This window comes from Phaseolus vulgaris, chromosome 8 (assembly GCF_051622355.1).
Source record: "Phaseolus vulgaris cultivar YP4 chromosome 8, ASM5162235v1, whole genome shotgun sequence".
Classification (NCBI taxonomy): Eukaryota; Viridiplantae; Streptophyta; class Magnoliopsida; order Fabales; family Fabaceae; genus Phaseolus; species Phaseolus vulgaris.
In genome coordinates this window covers 11,241,239-11,266,153 of record NC_143505.1, presented here as the reverse complement: position 1 = coordinate 11,266,153, position 24,915 = coordinate 11,241,239, and the positions used below count along the sequence as shown (strand labels likewise).

Below are 24,915 nucleotides of genomic sequence, written 5' to 3'. Positions count from 1 at the left end.
GGAAAAAATTACAATCGGTGGTGTGTGCAGATGAGAGTTTTGTTTGATTATCATGAGTTATGGGATGTTGTTGAGAGTGGAGTGTCTGCATTAGCTGCTAATGCAACTGAGGCGCAACGAGTAGCGCATCGTGATCAGAAGAAGAAGGACAATAAGGCTTTGTATCTCATCCATCAAGGGATGAATGATGAGACGTTTGAGCATATAGAAGGAGCAACAACTGCAAGTGAGGCTTGGACAATTTTGTCAACCAATTATAAAGGTGATGATAAGATCAAAAGGGTGTGTCTTCAAACCCTAAGACACCAATATGAATTGCTGCAGATGGAAACCACAGAGACTATTGATGTCTATATAAACAAAGTTCTTGCCTTGACAAATCAGATGAAGAGCAATGGTGAAACACATTCAGAGCAGGCAAAGGTGGAAAAGATTTTGAGGTCTTTAACTCCCAGATTTGAACATGTCGTTGCCACAATTGAATAGGCCAATGACATTTCAAAAATGACAGTAAGGTTATTGTCTGGTTCCCTACGAGCGCATGAGCAGCGGATGAATAACAATAAGATTGAAAAACCAATTGAACAGGCTTTACAAGCACAAGTCTCAATTGGTAGATCCTATCATAAACATGGTACTTATTGTAGTAAAGGTCGTGGTGGCCAGAATCATGCAGGCGCTGAGCAAAACAACATTGGTTCCAATCACAATCCAAGTTCAAATAACTCTTGGTGCGGTGAACGTGGACGCGGAGGACGAGGAGGCATTTATAATAAATCAAATATTGAGTGTTATAATTACCATAAACACGACCATTATGCAAATGAGTGCAGATCAAAACGTGATAATCATGCTGTCAATTGTGCTCAAGAAGATAGTAATCACGAACAAGAGGAAGACGGAGTCACTCTTGAAGCACCTGCAGTTCAACCTGAAGCACCTGCAGTTCAACCTGAAGAACCTGCCGTTCAACCTGAAGAACCTGCAATTCAACCTGAAGCTGTAATTCAACCTGAAGTTGCAACTTCAATTGCAACTATGATGGAGTGACCAAGGCAGCAACGACAACCTGTACACCTTCAAGATTGCGAAGTAAATCTTGATGATGAATTTAATGACAATGGAGATTTAGTTCACTTTGCTTTTCTTACAGATTCAGAACCCGTGAGACTTGCAGATGGCATTCAACACCCCAAATGGAAAGAGGCTATGAATAAAGAATTGATGGCGATTGAAAAAAATAATACATGGCAGCTCACTGATCTTCCAAAAGGACACAAAGCAATTGATGTGAAGTGGGTGTACAAGATTAAAGTGAAAGCAAATGGTGAGATTGATAGATACAAGGCAAAGTTGGTGGCAAAGGGATTCGAGCAAAGAGAAGGCTATGATTACGGAGAAATATTTTCTCCTGTAGCTCGAATGGAAACAGTGAGATTAATCTTTGCTTTAGCTGCACAAAGGCAATGGAAAATTCACCAAATGGACGTCAAATCTGCGTTTCTAAATGGCCCACTTGATGAAGAAGTTTATGTAAAGCAGTCGCCGGGTTTCATACAATCTGGCAAAGAGGAGAAGGTGTACAGACTAACTAAGGCTTTATATGGTCTTAAACAGGCACCAAGAGCTTGGAACAAAAGGATTGATTCATTTCTTCATGCCACTGGATTCAAAAAATGTGCATCAGATCATGGTCTTTATGTAAAGACTAATGATCATGGAGATTTGCTAATTTTATGTCTTTATGTTGATGATGTGATTTTTACAGGAAGTAATCTCAAAATGATTGGTGATTTCAAGCATATCATGATGAAGGAATTTGAGATGACTGATCTCGGTCTTATGTCCTACTTTTTGGGCATTGAAGTCATCCAAGGAGATGATGGAATCTTCATTCATCAAAGGAAATTTGTTGATGAGTTTTTAAAGAAGTTTAAGATGAAGGATTCAAACCCAGTTAAGACTCCAATTGAAACTGGAATTAAGCTCACGAAGGAAGGTGATGGGCAAACTGTAGATGCAACATACTTTAAGCAGATTGTTGGGAGCCTTAGATATCTCACGTGTACTAGACCCGACATATGTTATGCTGTGGGATTGATTAGTCGATACATGGAGTTACCTCGACAAGTTCATTTACAAGCTGTAAAGAGAATTATGCGCTACATCAAAGGTACTACAACTTTTGGTCTATTTTACTCTTCATCTAAGAAGATTGAGATCGTCGGATACTCAAACAGTGATTGGGGTGGAGATTCAGACGAGAGGAAGAGCACTAGTGGTAATTGTTTTATGATCGGAAAGACAGTTTGCTTATGGTCATCAAAGAAACAGTCAATTGTTGCATTATCTACTTGTGAAGCTGAGTATGTAGCAGCAGCAGCAAGTGCTTGTCAATCAGTTTGGCTTAGCAATATCATGACTCAAATTGGTTTTAATCTAGATGTTCCAATTAAGATTTATGTTGATAATGTCTCTGCAATTAATCTTGCAAAGAATCCGGTTTTTCATCAAAGAAGTAAACACATTGATATTCGATATCACTTCCTGCGAGACCAAGTTGGGAAGAACATGATCAAGTTGGAATACTGCAGATCAGAAGATCAGATTGCAGATATTTTCACTAAGCCATTGAAGATCGATGCTTTCATCAAGTTAAGAAATACGTTGGGCATGAAGGTTGTTCCAAATCAGAATTAAGGGAGGATGTTGATTATTAATTCTGATTTTATTATTATTAATTCTGATTTTATTACCCTTAAAGTATTTTACCGTTATATTGCATTAATGGTCAATATACAAGCATGTTAGTATTCCTATTTTATAGCTTCCAGTAATTGTAATTTTATTATATATATGATTGAGTAAATCAAAATGAATAAGATCAGTTTTGCAATTTTGTGCAATTACATTCAATCAGTTGCTACAATCTTTTGTTTTCTCTTATTTCCTTCAATTAGTTCCTACACGTTTATATCTAAGCGTATTGGAATACACACTCATTAACCGCGGTTCCAACCCACGAATCTCTATTACCTACCAACTATTATCCATAGATCTTTATTACTTACCAACTATTATCCATAAATCTCTAAATTAATAATATTAACACTATTTATAATATTTAATAATATTCATAATACTAATCATATATAATAATATTAATAAGATTTAATAATATTTAATAACATTATTATAATAATTAATAATAATAATATTAATGAAATTATTAATATGAATAATATTAAATATATGAATAATATTAATAATATTTATATTATTAATTATATTAATATTAATAATACTAATAAATATGATAATAATCCTAATATGACAACAAAACTTGACTGATATAATTATTAAAGTTTTTTTGATGAAGAATGACCATGAAATCAATATATATTAGTTTCATCAATATATATTAGTTGTTGTAAATAAGCTTTTATGCAATAGTGATGTAATGATTTAAATGCATATTCATACAATTTCAAATAAATTTACATTTCCGTAATATATAGCTATTAAAGCAAGAACTTATGCTCCGTTGTGGAGTGAAATATTCTGAACTTTTTTTTACTGCTAATTATGGAACATACAAACTCAATGCTGTGGTTTGTCCATTTCTTTTCCATTAGAATCATAAACATCTTTTAACCTCTTTAGTGTTTCTTATAAGATACTGTTAATTAATATTAAATAAAAGAAATAGCGTGGCTTAAAGCTTGGCTGAGTTTGGAAGCTTCGTTTGAAAAGCCGAGTAATGAATAAAGTAAATGCTTGACTTCTTTAATGCATGCAAGCTAACTAAATTGGCTCTTTATTTCTGTCTCTTTTGTAGATATCAAAGTCAAAACCCTAAAATCCGACAACAAATAATACTTTATGTTTCACTTAATTCATCTATTTATTTTTACATTGTAATTAATATAAATAAATATTATAGACTTTACAGCAAACATTTTCCAAGAGTTGGATATCAACATCAACCAACTGTCTCTTCTCTTCCATCACTCTCCCATAAGAAACCGTTAACGTGAAAACTTTTACATCCACACACCCAGTTTGGAAAATTTTCTAAACATTGTTCTTTATAACCACAGATTTTTGTGCCATTAAAAATTAATTTTTAATTGTCAGTTTTAGATTATTATTATTATTATTATTATTATTATTATTATTATTATTATTATTATTATTATTATTATTATTATTATAAAATGTACTTATTTGAGATAGTAGTTTTGAATTTTATATTACATGTGAATAAAAAAACAAAAGAAAAAAGTTAGAAGAAGAATGCACGAAACAAAGACATAAATCTAAATTGCTAGTTGTGAGTTTGGCCACTGAGGGTGGGAAAGTGTATGTGATTTTGCTTCTACGCACATATAAACTATATATTATTTCATCAGTGACCCGAAAGAACACCTACATAGTAGATTAAAATTTCTTCTCATAGTTCCCATAGTTCTTTCAATTTTCTCATTTTTTGAGTAGTTCCATCTTTGTTTTTTCTGTTTTTAACTTTTTTCTTAGTAATATTTCTCAACCAGTGAATTTCTCTTATGAGAAAAATAAATTATACATAAATAAGAATCTACACGATACTACTATGCCTAATACTTTTTTAATTTTGTATAAATGGAATTAATTGTGATGGATTTATTGAGGTTACTTTGCAAATTCTCAATTAGAAAATTAACAAAATCTATTCCTTTTCCATTTTATTGTTTAATCTTTACTATTGTTTTGGATCAACTTCTTGATAAGTATTTATAATTGAAGAAATTAAAAAAAGTGAATCGAACTTCTTACAAGTTAAAATCGATTTATACAATATAATGTACATTTTAAAATTATAATGAAATAATTCTATAAATTTAACATAAATTGGATTTACCTTATAGAAAACTTAAAGAATTTTTATTTATTTACTTTTCCTATAATTATCTTCTGAAAACAAAATCCTAGAAGTATAAATATAAAGCAAGGTTAGGGTTCTAGATTAGTTAGCCTAATTAGAAGAGGTTGGTAGGAAAAAAGATTAAGATCAGGACAACTTTATATAGTATAAATCAAATGTGAATAAAGTTTCCATTATCTTAGGTTGAAATGAAATTAATTGGAACTAGTTAAACTTAACATCTCATCATTCAAGGTGCAAAAGTTCTAACCCTAGTAAACAAATGAGAATTGATATTTGGCTCAGATTCGCCAAACAACAATTTAAATACTTTCATTCTTTATCTTAATATGGAATGTGACAGAAAAGAGATTTAGTTAAAACCAGTTCTGCAAATTACACGTACAAATTTAGTTTAATTTACTAAAATGACTTCAATAAACCAAAAATGTGAAATTCTCTTTTCCATCAAAAATTAGATTATACACGAATTAAAAAATATATAGTTAAGGAAATTATATGAGTTTTTTTTTTTTTACAAATTAATTTTAACTTATTAAAAAATTAACTTCATTTTTTCTAAAATATTGTTCTCACACACACATTCTTCTAGAAAAATTCATTTGAATGTTTCCATTAAGAGCTTTAATATCTTTATTGTTGAAAATAATATTTTATATATAAAATATATATTATAACAAAGTTAGTCCGCAACATCCCTAATATATTATGTATATACTAGTTAATACTACATAATAAATTCACACGAACTAATACTACCAAATATTCAATACTACATAATAAATTCACACGAACTAATACTATCAAAGATGAATATGATACATATGGGTATAGAAGATTAACTAATAAAAGATTATGTATAATTTTATCTTATTTATAGTAGATCTGGGCTCCCTAATGTATTTTTTTTTTTCATTTCGATGACTAATCATGAAATTAAGAAAAACCTAAGAATAAGAGACTCAAAAAATTGAATATAATCACATTTAAATCTAACTCAATCTCACACAATTAGTTTGTAAAATAAGATTTACACATTTAAATATTATAATTTGATCTTATAAATATATAATTGATGTGAGCTTTTCGACGATAATCATCCATAATTCTCATGGAAACACATGCCAACACACACTAATATATATAATGCCAATTGAGTCAAGAGACTTAAAACTAGTCTTTGTCCCTTTGTCACTTAAATGTTAAAATTATGCTTGAGTGACGCACTTGTAGGAGTTCTTCCAATAGTTTTAGAGCTTCAACCACCACTTACTAGAATTTGAGCAACACTTTGAACATCCTAGATATGATTTCATTAAGATTATACCACTTGAATACTTCCAAAAAGAGAAAATTATCTTGATTTCTTTTTCGGTTCAACAACAAATTTACACTTGAGTTATACATAATATTGAATAACAATAAATATAATCATTACCGATCACTCGAGTGTCACTTAAATATTATTTAAGCTATATATAAATAAAGAAAAAATTCAACTCAACTTTATACCTCATGAAAATAGATAGATGTAAAATCATCTCAACCAATAATTATATTATTATCATGCTACTAAACAATACTACTTCCAATTTAGTAACTGTTTCAATCCAATTTCATAGATGCATCTATTGTATATTTCCATTTATATTTATATATACATAAACTACACGATCACATACTTCACACATTTTTATTACTTAGAAGTGTACCTATTATCGGACAAAATCATTATTAGACTTAATTACAGGAATATAATCACTATTAATGAGTCTATAATTAGACTTAATTATAGGAATATAATCACTATTAATGGGTCTATAATTAGTCTTAATTACAGATGTTATGGTTCTGTACGGTTCTAATGCTATGGTTATATAGCTATAGATGAAAGACAGATTGAATAAAACAGAAAATATTCTTTCATGGTATCAGAGCACAAAACTCTGATACCCGACAAACACAAAGCAAAGACAACGGTGCACAACCATGGCAGATGCCAACAAAGCAGAGCACGAAGGAGGAGGTGCTAAGAAGACCTACTCGCCATATGATCTCAACGCGAGTGACAATCCCGGAAACATAATCACGCAAGTCCAATTGCGCGGAGAAAATTACGACGAATGGGCAAGAGCAGTAAAGATCTCGCTTCGTGCCCGGAGAAAATGGGGCTTCATTGATGGAACACATATCCAACCAGAGGATGAGGCACCCGACCTTGAAGATTGGTGGACCGTGCAGTCCATGATTGTCTCTTGGATTTTAAACACCATTGAACCAAGCTTACGATCCACAGTAGCATATGCTGAGACTGCACATAACTTGTGGGAAGACATTAAAGAAAGATTTTCGGTCGTGAATGGACCTAGAAGTCAACAACTAAGGTCGGACTTGTCAAGATGCAAGCAGGAGGGAATGGTGGTGGCAACTTACTTTTGAAAATTGAAGGTCCTTTGGGATGCGCTTGCTAACAGTGACAAAATTCCATTTTGTACATGTGGTGGATGCAAGTGTGAGATTGGTGCTCAGTTGGAAAAACGAAGGGAGGAGGAGAAGGTTCATCAACTCCTTATGGGGTTGGATGACGCAAGCTACGGGACAGTAAGATCAAACATTCTAGCCTCAGACCCATTGCCGTCTCTGAACCGCGTATATGCTATGTTGGTACAAGAAGAAAGAGTGAGAATGATGGCCAAATCAACGGAAGAAAGGGGGTTGGTCGTGGGTCTCGCGATGCAGGCCAACTACAAAGAAAAAGGGCGTGGAGATATGGTAGAAAAATTAATGACGTGCAGTCATTGCGGTAAAAATGGTCACGACATGAAGGGATGCTTCCAATTGATCGGATATCCCGAATGGTGGGGTGACAGACCAAAAAGTGAAGGCAAATGGAACGGCAGGGGACGCCAAGGGATGCGAAACAAAGGTAACCCGACATGTGCAAATGTGGCACACGCTAGTGGAAGCAACAGTCAAGCCAACAATGACGACAAGAAACTTGAGATGGCAAGTCTGACCAATGAACAATGGAAGGTACTGGTTGATATTCAGCAAACAAAAATCAAATGAATCAGAGAAAATGACTGGTAAGAGCATTTGGAATTTGTGGATTATTGACAGTGGGGCATCAAACCATATGACCGGGTCACTGGAAAATTTGAGTGAAAAGGAAACTATACAAGGGTGCCCCGTAGGGTTACTCGATGGTGAACGTGTTCTAGCTTGCGAACAGGGAACAGTGACTCTTGAAGAAGGACTTGAATTGAAAAATGTCCTTTATGTTCCCAAATTAAAATGCAATTTACTTTCAGTACCTCAATTGACGGATGAAGAAAATTGTGTTGTAACATTCACTGATAAATTGTGTATTATACAGGACCGCACTTCGAGGACGCTGATTGGAGCAGGTGAACGGAAAGATGGGCTTTATTGGTATCGTGGGGTACGGAAGACTCAAGCATGTCATGTCAAGATGGAAAATCAACTAGCACTTTGGCACCAAAGATTAGGACATCCGTCATTTAAGATTGTGCAAATGCTTCCTGATATAAGTGGGAAATGTACTCGTGATGAGTTGAATAAAGTTTGTGAAGTTTGTGAAAAATCGAAACAAACGAGAGATAAGTTTTTCTTAAGTGCGCATCAAGCTTTGAATATTTTTGATTTAATTCATTGTGACTTATGGGGTCCTTATAAAACTCCTTCATCCTGTGGTGTTTCATATTTTTTGACAATTGTGGATGATTGTTCACGGGCAGTTTGGATCTATTTGTTAAAAGAAAAAACAGAGGTATCAGTGACTTTGAAAAAAAATTTCACACTCGTTGAGAGGCAATACAACAAATGTGTTAAAATGGTTCGCTCTGACAATGGAACCGAATTCATGTGTCTAAAACAATATTTCATTCAACAAGGTATCCTTCACCAAACTTCCTGTGTCGGGACCCCGCAACAAAATGGACGCGTCGAACGCAAGCATCGGCATATTCTGAATGTTGCTCGGTCATTATGGTTTCAAGGCAATCTTCCCATTAAATTTTGGGGGAAATGCGTTTTGACTGCAGGCTACTTAATCAATCTCACACCATCCTCCATTCTAAAAGGAAAAACCCCTTATGAAGTGATCCATGGATGTGTACCCAGTTACGCGCACTTACGAGTATTTGGTTCATTATGTTATGCTCATAATCAACATAGACAGCGGGATAAATTTGATAGTCGTAGCCGAAAATGTGTGTTTGTCGGGTATCCATATGGCCAAAAAGGATGGAAATTATTTGATTTGGAAACAGAAACTTTCTTTGTCTCTCGTGATGTACATTTTTTCGAAAATAAATTTCCATATTTTGAAGCCAAAAAGATGGACACTGCACCACCATTGCAAAACCCAATTATTGCCAACTCTTTAGAAACTGGAACGGACCCACATTTTCTTCATGAAGTTGCCTCCTCAAACCTAGATGAATGCATCGTCAACCAACCCATTGCATCTCCCATCCCAGCCAAGGAGGATGCTACCCTCACAGATGACTTCGACCACACTATCAACGACTCTGATCCGTGTATAGAAGCCTCGACGCTACCCGCGGATCCACCGCCGCGTCCGACGGAGACGGCGCAGTCGGTTTCTTCACCACCGCTGACGGCCGCGGTTCCCCTTGGGCGAGGGCATCGCGCGAAGCTGCCTTCCGTACAGTTACGCGATTTTGTCGCAGCCACCACGATACCGTCAAGCCCCTCTGTTCCGTCACCTCCTTCAACAGAATCCTCAGGTGTTTCGTATCCTATACATGATTTTGTGAATTGTGATTCCTTTTCTAAACATCATCAAAGTTGTCTTGCCTCTTTACACACCGAGCAGGAACCCCTGTTCTTTTCTCAAGCGGTCCGAGAACCCCGGTGGCGTGATGCTATGGCACAGGAGATTCATGCTCTCGAACTCAATGACACCTGGAAACTCACCGCTCTCCCTCCTGGAAAGAAGGCACTTGGATGTAAATGGATCTACAAAATCAAATACAACTCGGATGGAACAATTGAAAGATTCAAGGCTCGATTGGTAATTCTTGACAATCATCAAGTGGAGGGTTTGGATTACAACGAGACGTTTTCTCCTGTCGCAAAGACGGTAACCATTCGCACAACTCTAGCAGTAGCAGCCGCAAAAGATTGGGAGCTTCATCAGATGGACGTTCACAATGTGTTTCTCCATGGTGATCTTGATGATGAGGTTTATATGAAACTCCCTCCTGGCTTCCAAGAATCTCAACCAGGGGCAGTGTGCAAGCTTCAAAAGTCTCTATATGGCCTCCGACAGGCCCCCAGGTGTTGGTTTGCTAAACTATCTTCTTCTCTCACTCGTTACGGCTTCCAACAATCCCCGAATGATAATTCCCTGTTTACTCTCAATAATAATGACATACAGTTGGTTGTGCTAGTCTACGTTGATGATCTTGTGATTGCAGGGAATAATGGTACTGTCATCCAATGTTTTAAAGGCTACTTAAATCACTGCTTTCATATGAAAGATTTAGGCCGCCTCAAGTACTTCCTGGGGTTGAAGTTGCTCGCTCCCCCAACGGAATCTTCCTTTGTCAGAGGAAATATGCCTTAGATATCATTACTGAAGTCGGATTGTTGGGTGCGAAGCCCGCCACTACACCATGTGAAGAAAATCACAAATTGAGCTCCGCTACTGGTTCTTTTCTTTCTGACCCGGCTACTTATCGTAGACTTGTTGGGAGGTTAATTTATCTGTGTTTCACTCGACCTGACCTTGCCTACAGTGTCCAAGCTTTATCTCAATTTATGCAAAATCCACGCTCCGAGCATTGGCAAGCTGCTCTTCGTGTTGTTCGATATTTAAAGGGGCATCCTGGACAAGGAATACTCCTACCTCGAGAGAACAACTTACAACTCTTTGGGTGGTGTGATTCTGATTGGGCAAGTTGTCCACTGACACGGAAATCTCTCACCGGATGGTTTATTCAACTCGGCACTTCCCCAATCTCTTGGAAAACCCAGAAACAACAAACGGTTTCTGCCTCCTCTGCTGAGGCTGAATATCGATCAATGGCTAAGACCACCCGAGAATTAAAGTGGATTAAAGACATTCTCGCTTCTCTACATGTTCCTCATCCTGACCCAATTCGTCTTTATTGTGATAGTCAAGCAGCACTTCACATTGCTAAAAACCCGGTCTTCCACGAACGCACCAAACACATTGAAGTTGACTGCCACCTTGTCCGAGATGAAATCATTCACAAGCGCCTTCTTCCATCCTATGTGCCCACACATACACAACTAGCTGACCTTTTCACCAAAGCTCTCGGTGCTAAAAAGTTTGGAGCCATCTTGGTCAAGTTGGGCATTCAAGACTTACATGTTCCAACTTGAGGGGATATTACCGGATAAAATCATTATTAGACTTAATTAGACTTAATTACAGGAATATAATCACTATTAATGAGTCTATAATTAAACTTAATTATAGGAATATAATCACTATTAATGGGTCTATAATTAGTCTTAATTACAGATGTTATGTTAGAAAAAGAATCTGTACGGTTCTGTACGATTCTAATGTTATGGTTATATAAGATGAAAGACAGATTGAATAAAACAGAAAATATTCTTTCAGTACCTAAATAGTGAAACTTCCTTCCGGCACTTCTAACAACCCAAAACTATCCAAATATAAACTCTCAAAAATCAAACCTTACATCAATAATATCACCCCTTATGAGTTCAGAGGAGAAGAAAAAATAAATTAAAACTTAAATGAGAAATTATATACTACCAGATGTTAACTTAAATCGGACTATATTATTTCTTATCCGTTTATATATATATATTTTTTCTAAACTTAGAAAGAATTTAGAGATTTTTTTTTTTTAAAATGAAATAAGAGATAAACATATAACTTCTATTTTTTTTAAATCTTTATTATTCGTTTAAATTTTTTATCTTAAATAAAACTTAAAGTCTTATATGATCTAAATTGAACACTGATGTATATTGCTTAAATATATGAATGTTCATAAAGCTTTTCCACACATTATATCCATTTAAATAGATATTTAAAAAAAGTCGAAGCTCATAGGTTTCTATTTGTATTCTAGTAAACATTTAAATGTGTAAGACATCTATAAGTGACTTCACCATCCTTATCATCATCCTCATGGTCTTATGCCTAAAATAACATGTGCAAACAAACATTATAACACCTCAAAATAATACTTTCAAAATTTTAAAGCAAACAGATTTGTATATTTTTGTTGTCTTCCAAATATATTGGTTTACTCTTACTCTCTTCACATTTAATATTACTCATTTCTTAGAAATTCATGGTTGTTTTCTGTCTGATTAATATGATATCTTTATATTAAATATAAAATATATGATATAATTTTTTTACGATAATCCTATAGAAGGTTTTTATGCCCTTTTGTGTTGTTTATGATATTTTTGGGAACGATTTTCCCTTTTGACTTGTTATCATTACCTTGATTTTCTTATAGGATAGTTTAAGTAAATGTAATATAATGGGTTGCATCACCCTAGATGCCCAACAATTAGAAAGCAATTATTGCTACTTGTTTATATTTTTAAAAATAGAGGGACTTTATTAAATCTTTAAAAATCACATTATTATTATTATATTTTTAAAATTATAGAATTTATTAAACATTTATTAATAAAAAGATAAAACTAAAAAAAAAGTTAATAAAAAAATTAAGCAAACAAGAAAATATACCAATCTCCAATAATAGATTAGATGATAACTTATTATACCAATTTATAAATTAATCTAAATTAGCAAGTTTGTCAGCACAAACATTATCTTCACAATTTGAAAAACTCTAAATCTGGTTTTATCACAATAATCAAGACATTTATTTCACCTATTACAAAATGATCAAAGAACATTAGTCTTACCATTAAAAGCAGCACAAACCTTTGAAGCTAAGTATCGTTTTTCTTAAATTAATTTTTATGACTTTTGACTTACTCCTTCATATTTGTTTGTATTTTTCTTAATAACACTTTTTTTTCTATGATGACAAATAATTATTGAAACATGGGAGTATCATCTTAGATGAGATGTCAATTTTAATAATGAAACTTAAGATTATAACTTTTACTTGAGAATATATCAATCTCCCATCATAAAGACACAAGTAAAAACTTTGTTTTTGCAAGAAATAAACTTAGTTTGAAATTCAAGACAAGAAAAAAAAACTTTTAGTTTTAATGTGAAACGAAAGTGTAGTTGGTTTTGAAGTGGCAGTAACTCCATAACCCATGGTTGAGTTTAGGGCTATCGGTTTAGACGTCACTTTTATAAACACCATCAATAGGTCCATATTCATCTGCAATTACGGCTTCTTATAGTTTGTATAAATGCTGCTTATTATTTATTTATTAATTTATTTATGCATAAACACTCAATTCAAACCAAACCTATTTTCCATCACCCACCACTGCTCCTCCTTTTCTTCACCTATTTATTCGGTTTCATTCTCATCTAATTTATACATATACCTAGATAATCACTTCGATTGGCCAATACTACTTCATTAATCACAAACAAACAATAATAAAAAACTTCTATTTTTAAATAGTCACTACAGTTAGGTATATGAGTAAAGGCCTCTGGACCATTCATAGCCTACGCATGCGATGTGCCTCTTTATATTTCTTTCTCACAAATTTTCAACAAACACATTGTTCTTATAAATTAGAGAACCAGGCTAACTCCTCAGTTAATAACAAGGTAAAATGAATTAATCATTTTGTTTCCAAGAAAACTCAAAATAAACTCAATCGTTTGAAAAATAAAACATAAAAATCAAATATTTAATTCGTATTTAATTAGATACTAAGATTTTAACTGCTAATTTTAAAATTTAAAATAATTGATGGTTAAAATCTTGACAATTAATTAGATACAATTAATTTATAAATTTTATTAATAATAAAAGTTATTTTTTAAATATCAATATAATTTAGTTAATATAATTATTAATTATTTTTATTTTATAAAATTATTTTTGTTTAATGATTTTTTTATGGTGATATGGTAGTTTCTAGAGAGTATATTTTCTGCCACAAAAATATGTATAATATTAAAAAAAAAACTTTGAAAGGCTGAATGTCCAATAGAATAGTGGCACTACATATAAGAATATTCTGATATGCATGGTTATAATACGATCATGTTACGCAATACTAGTATATATCACAATCAAACAAAGAAGAAGAAGAAGTGTCATAGGCAAATACCTGCATTTGCGGCACTGTAATTAACAATACAACAAAACACTATAAACGTCAAAGACAGCTCATTAATTAGTCTTCAAATGTGGATGAAAACTTAGGTACTTTTTTTTATAGGATATTTTAAAATGTTAAGGAATTTAAAATTAATGAAATTTTCACAAACTGCCTTTTTTATTTATTTTCAAATGCTCTCTTTTGATAAAATAATAGAAATTTTCTATTTAGTTGTATAAATTTTTTTTTGAAGTATTTTGAAAATTGAATATTTGGCATTAAAAAATAAAAAACAACATTAAAAACCAAATAATAAAGTATGCCGCTTTTTTAGATGATTAATAACTAAAAGAATCAAATACTTTAAAATGATTTGCGGCAATAGAAATATATTTTAAACCCAAAAACAGTATAAATGGTACTGTTTCATTGTTAATTAATGGAAGCATAAACTTATATTTTTACTAGTAAAAAGGAGAAGAACAAAAGAAAAGGTATGATGAGGTGAAAGTACAGAAAAAAAAAAATAGAGAGGAAGGGAAGAGAAAGATAAAGGAGAGTGAGAATAAAAAACAGACATGTTTTTTTAGTACCTTTGGAATGTTTTGAAACACTGTTTGTTTGTTTTATATCAGATATAACACAGACATTCATCTTTTTTAAAACTGTAGATTTCTTTTAATCTTTTTTACATACACATGCAATTCTAAAAATATTGCTTACCTTCTTTATAAGAGAAGTAATCACCATAATAAAAAACGTGTAAATATAATTTCAAAAAAATATCATTATAATTTATTTTTTATAATATTTCATTATTTCAAAAATTATATTTGATATTTAACCAAATCATCTTTTATATAATATTTTAGATTCACTAAATAGTAGAATTTTTTCTCAACACAATATGTTAATATTGTTTTCTTAAATATCCTCTCCTTTATTGGGAAACAGAATTTACAACTTATTTCCTCACTTTCAATTTTTTATCCTCTTTTTCTTTTGTTATGTTTTTGAGATACTGCGGGTAAATTTCTTATCTACACCATTTACATTTTTATTTTCACATATAGTATCTTTTTGTTTTTATTTCCCTATCTAACACTCTTTTGTTTTTATTTCTCTATCTAACACCTTTTTTTTATTTCCCTATCTAGCACCATTTCAATAATAAATAATAAATTAAAAAAACATTGATAATTTTAATTTTGAATGCATTAAAAAATAAATATTTTTAATTTTTTTTAAAATAGTTAGAAATATAATTAATGAATAAAAAAATGAGTTTTTACAAAATAAAAATAAAAAAGTAATAAATTTAAAATGTTTAGTTTAAAAATTATTTTTTTAAGAATGAAGAAAATAAAAAATTAAACTATACAACAACATAAAAGTTGAATCTATAAACATAAATTAGTATTTATTTTTATTATTATTGATAATGTAATCATGTTAATTTCAAGTAAAAAATACATGACATAATTATAAAAAAATCAAGTTAAATAAGGATTGATATGGACATAAGAGAACAACGTGATCAAACAAAAAAATGTTTATATTGTCAAACATCAAGACACATAAAAAACTTGTCCCAACATTACTGGATTGTGCACTTCTCGTAATTAATTATGTTTCATTTCGCACAAACTATTTAATGTATCATTGAAGAAAATATTAAATGAATGACCATCTTTCATTTATTTTTCTTTTTATGATCAACATATACTTATTTAGTATCGCCTTATATCTCTTATATTTATGTTATTTTGATTTTTTTTTATATCTTTTATCTTTATCTTATTTTGTTTTGCCTTTATTTTATATCTTTTATGTTTTTAGTTTTTTCTGTCATTTTTTATTTTTATTTTTTTGTTGTTGTTTTTATTTTTTTAATCTTATTTATTTTTGCATTTTTTTCTTCTCATTTTTAAGCATTAAGGGTAACATTTGCATTAGTTTTTTTTAGGATTTTTCATTTAAGGTAAACACTTCAATATTATTTGTGTGTCCACTATTAATTAATACTAATTAACTTTGTTTTTTTTATAATTATGTCCTGTATTTTTTACTTGAAATTAACATGATTACATCATCAATAATAATAAAAATAAATACTAATTTATGTTTATATATTCAACTTTTATGTTGTTGTAGGGTTTCATTTTTTATTTTCTTCATTCTTAAAAAAATAATTTTAAACTAAACATTTTAAATTTATTATTTATTATTTTTATTTTGTAAAAACTCATTTCTTTATTCATTAATTATATTTCTAACTATTTTAAACATTAAAAATATTTATTTTTTAATGCATTCAAATTAAAATTATCAAAAAAAAAATTAATTTATTATTTATTTATTTATTTTTGAAATGGTGCTAGATAGGGAAATAAAAAATAAAAGAGTGCTAGATAGAAATAAAAACAAAAGGGTGCTATATAGAGAATTAAAAACAAAAGGGTGTTAGATGTGAAAATAAAAGTGTAAATAGAGCTAGATAGGGAATTGAGCTACATTCCTCCACGATTTAAAAGATAAACTTATATAATTAAATTTAAATTATTCATTCTAAATATAAATATAATTTATATATTTAAACATTTTTATTTATTATAACTTGTAATTATATAAAGATAAATATTTATTATGGACGTACTAAAATACTATTTTAACAAGAATCTATATGCTGCACAAAAATTAAGACGCTATAATTGTATGTATGTTAATATTTATTAAATATTTAAGAAGTTGATGTCAATACAGATCATGATGCAATCTCTTTTAAAAAATATAAAGTGTTTCTTTTACTCCTTTTGATTTAAAAGAATAAATTAAAACAACAAACGAACTAAGAAAAATGGTGAGATATTTATAATAATGAGAGAAAAGATAAAACAATAATGTTTGCTTAAAACGAAAATGTGTTTCAATTTTATATTGGAAAATTATATTAAACACATTTTTATTGGAGTGAACACCTCCACCGAAACGTCCTTTTTGTATAAAGATATGAATACGTTGAGTGAACCATTTCTTCCTCCACCCCCCCTCATCCCTTTGTCTTCTTCAGCCACACCCGTTATTTATTTTACACGGAGAGATAGTGAATCCTCTGTGCGCAAATGCTCCCTGCACCATAGCAATTCTAACATGCACCCAACCTCTTATTCAAAATAACAAAAATGTCCCTATAAAATGACGAAAATAACCTTAAATAAAAGGAGGGTGGAAATAAAAATTGTTTCCAGAATTTTTTTCGGAAATATTCTGAATTTAGATATCCATAACACATTTTTGAATTCTGAAATTTTTTATCCGGAATGCATATTTAATTTTGTATTCTAGATTTTTTTTATCCGGAATGTATTTTTTAATTATATTAATTATTCTGAATTTTTAAATCCGGAAGAAGGATAATTTTGGAAATTTAGAAAAATGATAGGATGCATGTTAGAATTGATATGGTGTAGGAAAAAATTGCCTTGATAGTGGGGCAGAAGCTTCTAAATCAATTGTTTTTGGGTTTACAAACTCAAAGTAATTTTCAATCTCTTTGGAGTCATAACTTCTCTGTATTTGAGATCTAACCACTTTCTTTCTGGCCTTCTCTTTCTGTCACTTATGGCAATGACAAGCCCATGATACTACTATGAGTGTGGAGATGAGACTTAGTGATTTACAAACGTTGTGATTATGCAAACACTATTCCACCAAACTTCTATGATTTAGAATTCAAATGAACAATCAGAATACAAATTTATATTCTCCATGATCCGGAAAGTATCTCATTCCACAATTCAAAATTGTAAAAAGGCATGCATTTGGAAGGATACTTTGGGATTCAATGAATTAAGGGGGTGCAGGAAGAAATTTCCCATTTAAAGTTACTAAAAGTGGCCCATAATTAGTTAACTTGGACTATAGCCTACAGGTATTTCTTTTCACATAACTTTCATTTGCACTCTATAAAGATGGGTAAAATACAAAATTACCCCTAAATTTCCTGTTTGTCTTTCCTATGTTCTCCTTCTCTTTTGTTGAATAAGTCTTCTCTCTCAATCTGTGCATTCTCTCTCAATTTTTTTCCTCTGTTTTATTTTTCTATTATGTGTAATATTTTGAATTTCATTTTTTAAAAACAAATTAGATTATGTCATTCGTGAATAGCTTATAAATTATAAATTATACAACTTGAAACCAAGTTTGCATATCAAGACAATAAATAATTAAAAGTATCAAGATACAAAATACAAAATTATAATTCAAAGTTTAGGAAGGCTAGTTGCGTATAAAGTTAAAATCAATTTCAATTTAAAATGCATATATCAGTAACTTAAGATTTTGCCACACCAAAACTACATAAAAAGGGAACAATTGTTTAAACAAACAAAATACATTGATTAAATGGTACAAGACCAAATCAAACTTGGATATAGAACTGAAGAATTGACATAGAATATGAAGAGTAGAATTAAAATTACAATGCAACCCATTCGATAAATTCAACCTTTCAACTTTCATGGCAACAAAATTAATTCATTGAACATGATTTTTACACTGAAGATTAAATGAAAACTTGCTCTATGGTAGACAAAAACTAGGACTTTTAGTCAAGCAAACATTTGCTATCCTTACAATCAAAGCTATCTCCTTAGTAATATTTACAGGATATGAGAGATGTTTATCTAACTTACACATCAATCAAGGAATATCGAGAGTTAAGTTCTTTACTTTTGATGAAGATGTCAAAAATGAATTTATAAAATCTTTAAGGTGTTTTCCAAAAAGTATTTCTAGTGCCAATACCCCAAAGTTGTATACATGACATTTTTCATTCACTTCCATTGTGTATGTAAACTCTATACAAAATTAAAAGAGTTATCATAATATCATAATATTTTAAAAAATAAAAACAAAACCTACAATTACCCATCATAATATTTTTTTACAAGTATTTAAGACTATCAAAGAAAACTTAAAAAATCATTATATTCCAGTATAAAAAAGGAATGGATTTAACCTGGAGAAGCATATCCAAAAATTCCTACAAATGAGGTCCAAATGGTTGAATTAGGATTAAGAAGATTGATTGTTCCAAAATCTGAGACATGAGCCACATACTCCAAATTCAAAAGAACATTCTTGCTTGATATATCTCGATGAACAATTGGAGGTGAACAATCATGATGTATATAGAATAAAGCATTTGATACACCTTTAATGGCATCAAACCTCTTATTCCAATTAAATGCAATATCTTGTTCATCGTCTTTTAAAATCTTATTTGTGCTCCCCTTTTCCAAAAACTCATATACCAAAAATGAGAATCGGGAATGAGAACAAAATCCATATCGAATCTCCGTCAAAGCTTGAATTTCACTTTTGAAAGCTTTAACATTGGATATTTCTCCATTTTGTATGGAATGGAATTTCTTAAAAACAACAATTTGATTTGTTTGCAATTCAGCTTTGTAAACACTTCCTTGTCCTCCAACTCCAATGAGATGTTTATTGTCAAACTCTTTTGTGGCTTCAATTATGTTCTCATACACCATCTTTCCATCAAAACTCCATATCGCAAAAATGATTTTGGCCTGATGATTCTACATCCAAATGTTCTTTTGTCTTTGACCTTTTATAAAGATGATATGAGACTCCAAAGACAAATAATGCTAGCATGCAAATGCTCAAACTAATGGGTAAAAGTACCAATATGACTCTGTTAGTCTTATGACTTTGAGATTTGTCACGTGACGTTGGGCATGGTTCCAAGCCTGAGACATTACCACAAAAACCTTTATTATCTTTCAATGCTTCAATGGTAGTCGTATTAAAGGCTAAAATGTTTGGAAGTGGACCCTCTAATTGGTTGTATGATATATCAACAAATGTCAAGCTTATCATCTCATCAAGGTCGGAGAGATAGATGATTGTGTGAGAGATTTGATGTTTCTAACATTTTCAACTCTCTCAGCATTAATGGTATTTTTCCACTCAAAATGTTCATCCTAAGATCAAGACTTTAAAGATATTTTAATTTACCAAACTTGGATGAAATATTTTTCCTAAATTTATTTTGGCTCAAATTCAATTGTAATAACTTGACCAAGTTACCAAGTTTATTTGGCCAAAAAGATTATTTGCTTTGAGCTTTAAGGTGTCAAGTCTTTGCAATGATGTTATTTGTATAGTAACATTTTCTGAAAGATTATTAATATATATAGAGAGTTCAATCAAGTATATCAAATTACCTAACTCTTCAGGAATATCTCATGAGAGGTGTTTAAGGACAATTGAAGTACATGTAAATTGCTTTCCTGACTTAGTTCCAGTGGAATGCTTCCTGATAAATTGTTGTTGGAGATTTTAAGGCTTGTGAGACTATGACATTTTTTCCAATTTGGGGAAAGATGGTCATAAAAGTTGTTTTCCTGTTTGGGTATACACTCAAATCCTCTATTATATTTCCTGTTAAATGATTTTGCTCAAGCAAAACTTTTATGAGACTAGAGCAATTCTTCAAACTATTGGGTACTAGACCTGTGAAATAGTTATTGCTAACACTAAAATCTATCAATTTTCCACTAACGCAAATGTTGTGAGGCAAATGACCAATGAAGTTATTTTCATATAATTGCAAATATTCAAGGTTGTTTAGTCCATTCATTTCTATTGGAATGTATCCACCAAGCTTATTTGAAAATCAAGCAAGTGTGGTGAGCTTTGTCATGTGAGCAATAGTTGAGGGAATTGTTCCAGAGATAGACTTCATAAGCTTGAAGGCAATGAAGAACATTGATTGTATTTTTATTGTCTTATTATTATTTTTTATGTTGAACATATTTTGATTGTCAGTTAAATTTAATGTGTTATTGGACATTATTATGTTTGTAATTTTTTTGAATTTCTATGACACAACATGAGGTATCTCCATTTGGGATTCTAATGTAATGACTTCATCTATTATCTATTGTAGTCACCGACTATTTCATGTTCCTCCAGTGTTTATTAATGATAAGTGAAATTTTATATTTTATTTTATTTATTTTATTGGATATAAATTGAAATAAAAATTGATACATAAAAAATAAAATACATTTTTTTCATGCTGATAGTTAATATTTCATAATATTTATAAAAATCTGATAATTTTATCATACCATTATGTTTAAATTTTACATTATTTTTAAAATATATAAATTATTAAAAATATTAATAATATTAATTATTTTATTACTATTATAATTATTAATATAATTATATATATATAATAAAAAAATTAAATATTAGATACATTTGTTTAACAATTTCAAAAATATTTAATTATACTATTAATAACAACATATAATTATAAATAATAAAAATAATAAAATAAAATTATAATATCAACAAAGTATATATATATAGTTATATAAAATAACAAAAATATATAATAATAAATATTATTTTCATAAATTTTAATATATTTAATAAATTTATTTCAATTTAACACAAAATTATTTTCTATTATATTTTTTAATTTTTTTATTAAAAAATACAAATAACTATGAATATTATATATTAGAAAAATTTAATTAACTTAAACCTAAAATAAGTATCAGAATTCATTATTCAAATACTTTTTAAGAACAAGGGTAAATTTGTAAACTTACATTTTACACCTTTAAAATAATTTATAACTTCCTTCTCAATTATCATATCACTCACAAATTTCAATAAATCATCCATATAAATTTAGTCTATCATCCCTCAATCCAAACAACTTCAAATATCCTCACACGTCATCTCTGATCCTCACAAATTCACTCTCTCCCCTCCGCCACAAATCCCCTCCTCAATCAAAACATAACATTAAAGCATAATAGATTCCAAATTGACCAAGTTACCGATGGAAGGTGGGATTGGCCTACAAAGATTATTATTTAACAATTGGATCGTCACAAGAAAATATAGTTTTCCCAATTCATTAGGAATGGACCTATATATATGGTTGGCATACATGTACAAATAGAATAAATTGCTCAAATTTCTGATTGTAGGAGAGATTGTACGTGATAAAGAGTTAAGGGACAAATTAAGTTGAAACAAATTTTTCATATTCTAATTTTTTAAGGAATAGAACCCAAAAGATTATTATTGAAAAGTGTACATGCCCCCAATTATGATCGGGTACATTCAGACCAAGAACCGCTCCTTTAATATAATATTTAAGGCACATAAATCAGATAATAACTGCCCGTTTAATATTATATTTAAGACACATAAATCATACCATAAATCGGTTATAAGTTACTAGCGGTTATAGAAATCATTTATATATCATGATAACCATTCAATGCTTTTCTTAATGGTCTGAGTCCAACAAGACCTATAAATAGGTGATGACTCTCTCAGTAAGAGGAAACAATAAACTTTATTCTATACTCTTACTCTTACCTCTTTGTTAAGAATGTATCATCATCTTTATGCTCCTACTGACTTAAGCATCAAAGAGTATTTTGCAGGTGGACCTCCCCGAGGAACACGCCCTGAGGAACACGCAGTCCTCACCGAGGTACCTCCAAGTCCATTTTTGGTAGGAACAAAAAGCCTTAACTTGTTCAAGTTGACCAACTTCTCAATTTCCACTAGAATGTTACCAAATAAGTTATTTACATGTACATATAGAACATTTAGATTCTACAACTTGAGGAATACAACCATATAAGTAATTAACTCCAAGCCTAAAAAACTTTAAGTATGACAAATTCCCAATTTTGTGAGGAATATGTCCGTAAAGTTTGTTGAATGAAAACTCTACACTTAATAGACTGATCAAATTTCCAATAGATTTTGGAATAGATCCTGTGAGACTGCAATTCCATAAAAGAAGTATTGACAAGAATGATAGCTTTCCAATAGAATTTGGAATTGTCCTTGTGAGATTAGCTAATTCATTTTTAATCTCAAATTCCTTAATGCACCTATTTCTTCAGGAATAAAACTATTGAAACCATTATTTTCCAAATGTAAAAAGTGAAGACTAACCAAGTGAGTTATTTCAGAAGGAATTGGTCTAGTGAGATGATTGAGACTTAAATCAAGATGAATGATTTTGGATAACACCAATTTAAGGAGGAATACTTCTACTCAAGGAGTTAAGACTAGTATCTAGATTGAAGATGTTTGGAAGAGATGAAAAATAGAGAGTTTGAAGCGTACCACTTACTCCAATGTTTGTAAGATTTATGTTGGAGATTGATCCTGAGTAGTCATAAGAAATTCCAAGCCAATTACAAGAAGTATTACCATCCCATGTAGATAGTAATGTTTGACTTCGGATGTCAAGGCTTGCTTTCCACTTCAAAAGAGCATTTGCTTTTGTGTGTTGAAGTGAGAGTGAGGAAGACAATGTTGCATGGAGAGAACTGACCATTACAACTAGAAGCAACCATAATGATAAGAGCTTCATGGGTTAAAGAAATAAAAACATCATGGTTGCTATGGATTAATTCTTGAATCACTGATTCTCTAACAGAACTCAAGTTTGGATAACTTGAATATGCTTCAACTTTCAGAGGTTTATATACATTAAACAAATTACCTAATTTTAGTTATTATTTACAATTTGTCTCTGCCTTTATATTTCACATTTCTGATCAAATTTATTCACTTTTCAATATATGAGTTTTTACACTTTTCTCTCTCTATACCTTCCAATCATTCTCTCTCCTACTAACATGGTATCATGAGCCAGTGTTTCTTTACTGATGTCTTCGTCTGATAAGTGTCTAGTTTCAGTAATATTTCATATTAAAATATAGGCACTTATGAGGATTTATTGCTAATTTACATATAAAATAATCCCTAATTTATGAATTTATACTTTTTTACATTTTTTATGATCTTTATTTAAATAATAGTATTTTATTCCCAAATTTAGTGTTAATTGCAGATTTCTAAGGAAGATTGGAGATTTGGATTAAAGATGAATGATTTGAGCAAAAAAGATAAAGATAGGTCCCAGAATGGAAAAAGATGCAAAGAAAGATTGGGCCTTTTTATGTTTTATCATTTAGCCCATTAGCGCGACACAATAAACAACCTAACCCTAGAAAACTAGGATAAATAGAGGGCTAGAGACTCAACCTTAGTGTGCCAGATTGAGAGGAAAACACCACAGAGTGAATTGTAACCCAATTGGGAGAGTGGAAGGTGATAGAAGTATGCGTGGCTAATTCTACCCTTTGGGATTGGGAGTAATCTGCTTAAACTCTTATGTATTGAGGTGATATTTTATATATTAATATTCAGTTCTTGATGGATTATTGGTATTGTTGTTTTACTTTTAATTTTCCGTGACAAATTGAGAATCCCCAACCTCTCCTTCCTCCTTTGCTATAATTCTTTCCTCTTCTTCCACAATAACATTTGTTAGCATTTCACCACTCCCATAAGCCTCAAACTTAATGAAGATAATTTCCTTCTCTGGCGTCACTAGGTTCTTGCCACTATACGTGTCCTTAAACTTTTGAAGTTTCTTGAAGGAAATCAAGTTCCTTCTTCATCTCCTTCTTCTTTTACTTCTCAACCGTCATATACTTTTCTTCAATATCAACAACAAGATCAACTTATCTTAGCCTGAATTCTTGCTTCAATGACTACCCATATTTTTACTAAAGTTGTAGATTTAGATACTTCTACGCAAATCTAGAACTATATTCAAGAACAATTTG

The 24,915-nt window shown here is 30.8% G+C and overlaps 1 pseudogene; it reads right to left on the bottom strand.

Moving 5' to 3' along the window:
- Positions 1-18,781: 18,781 nt before the first annotated feature.
- On the bottom strand, positions 18,782-23,651 carry LOC137824568 (MDIS1-interacting receptor like kinase 2-like; annotated as a pseudogene).
- Positions 23,652-24,915: the final 1,264 nt, after the last annotated feature.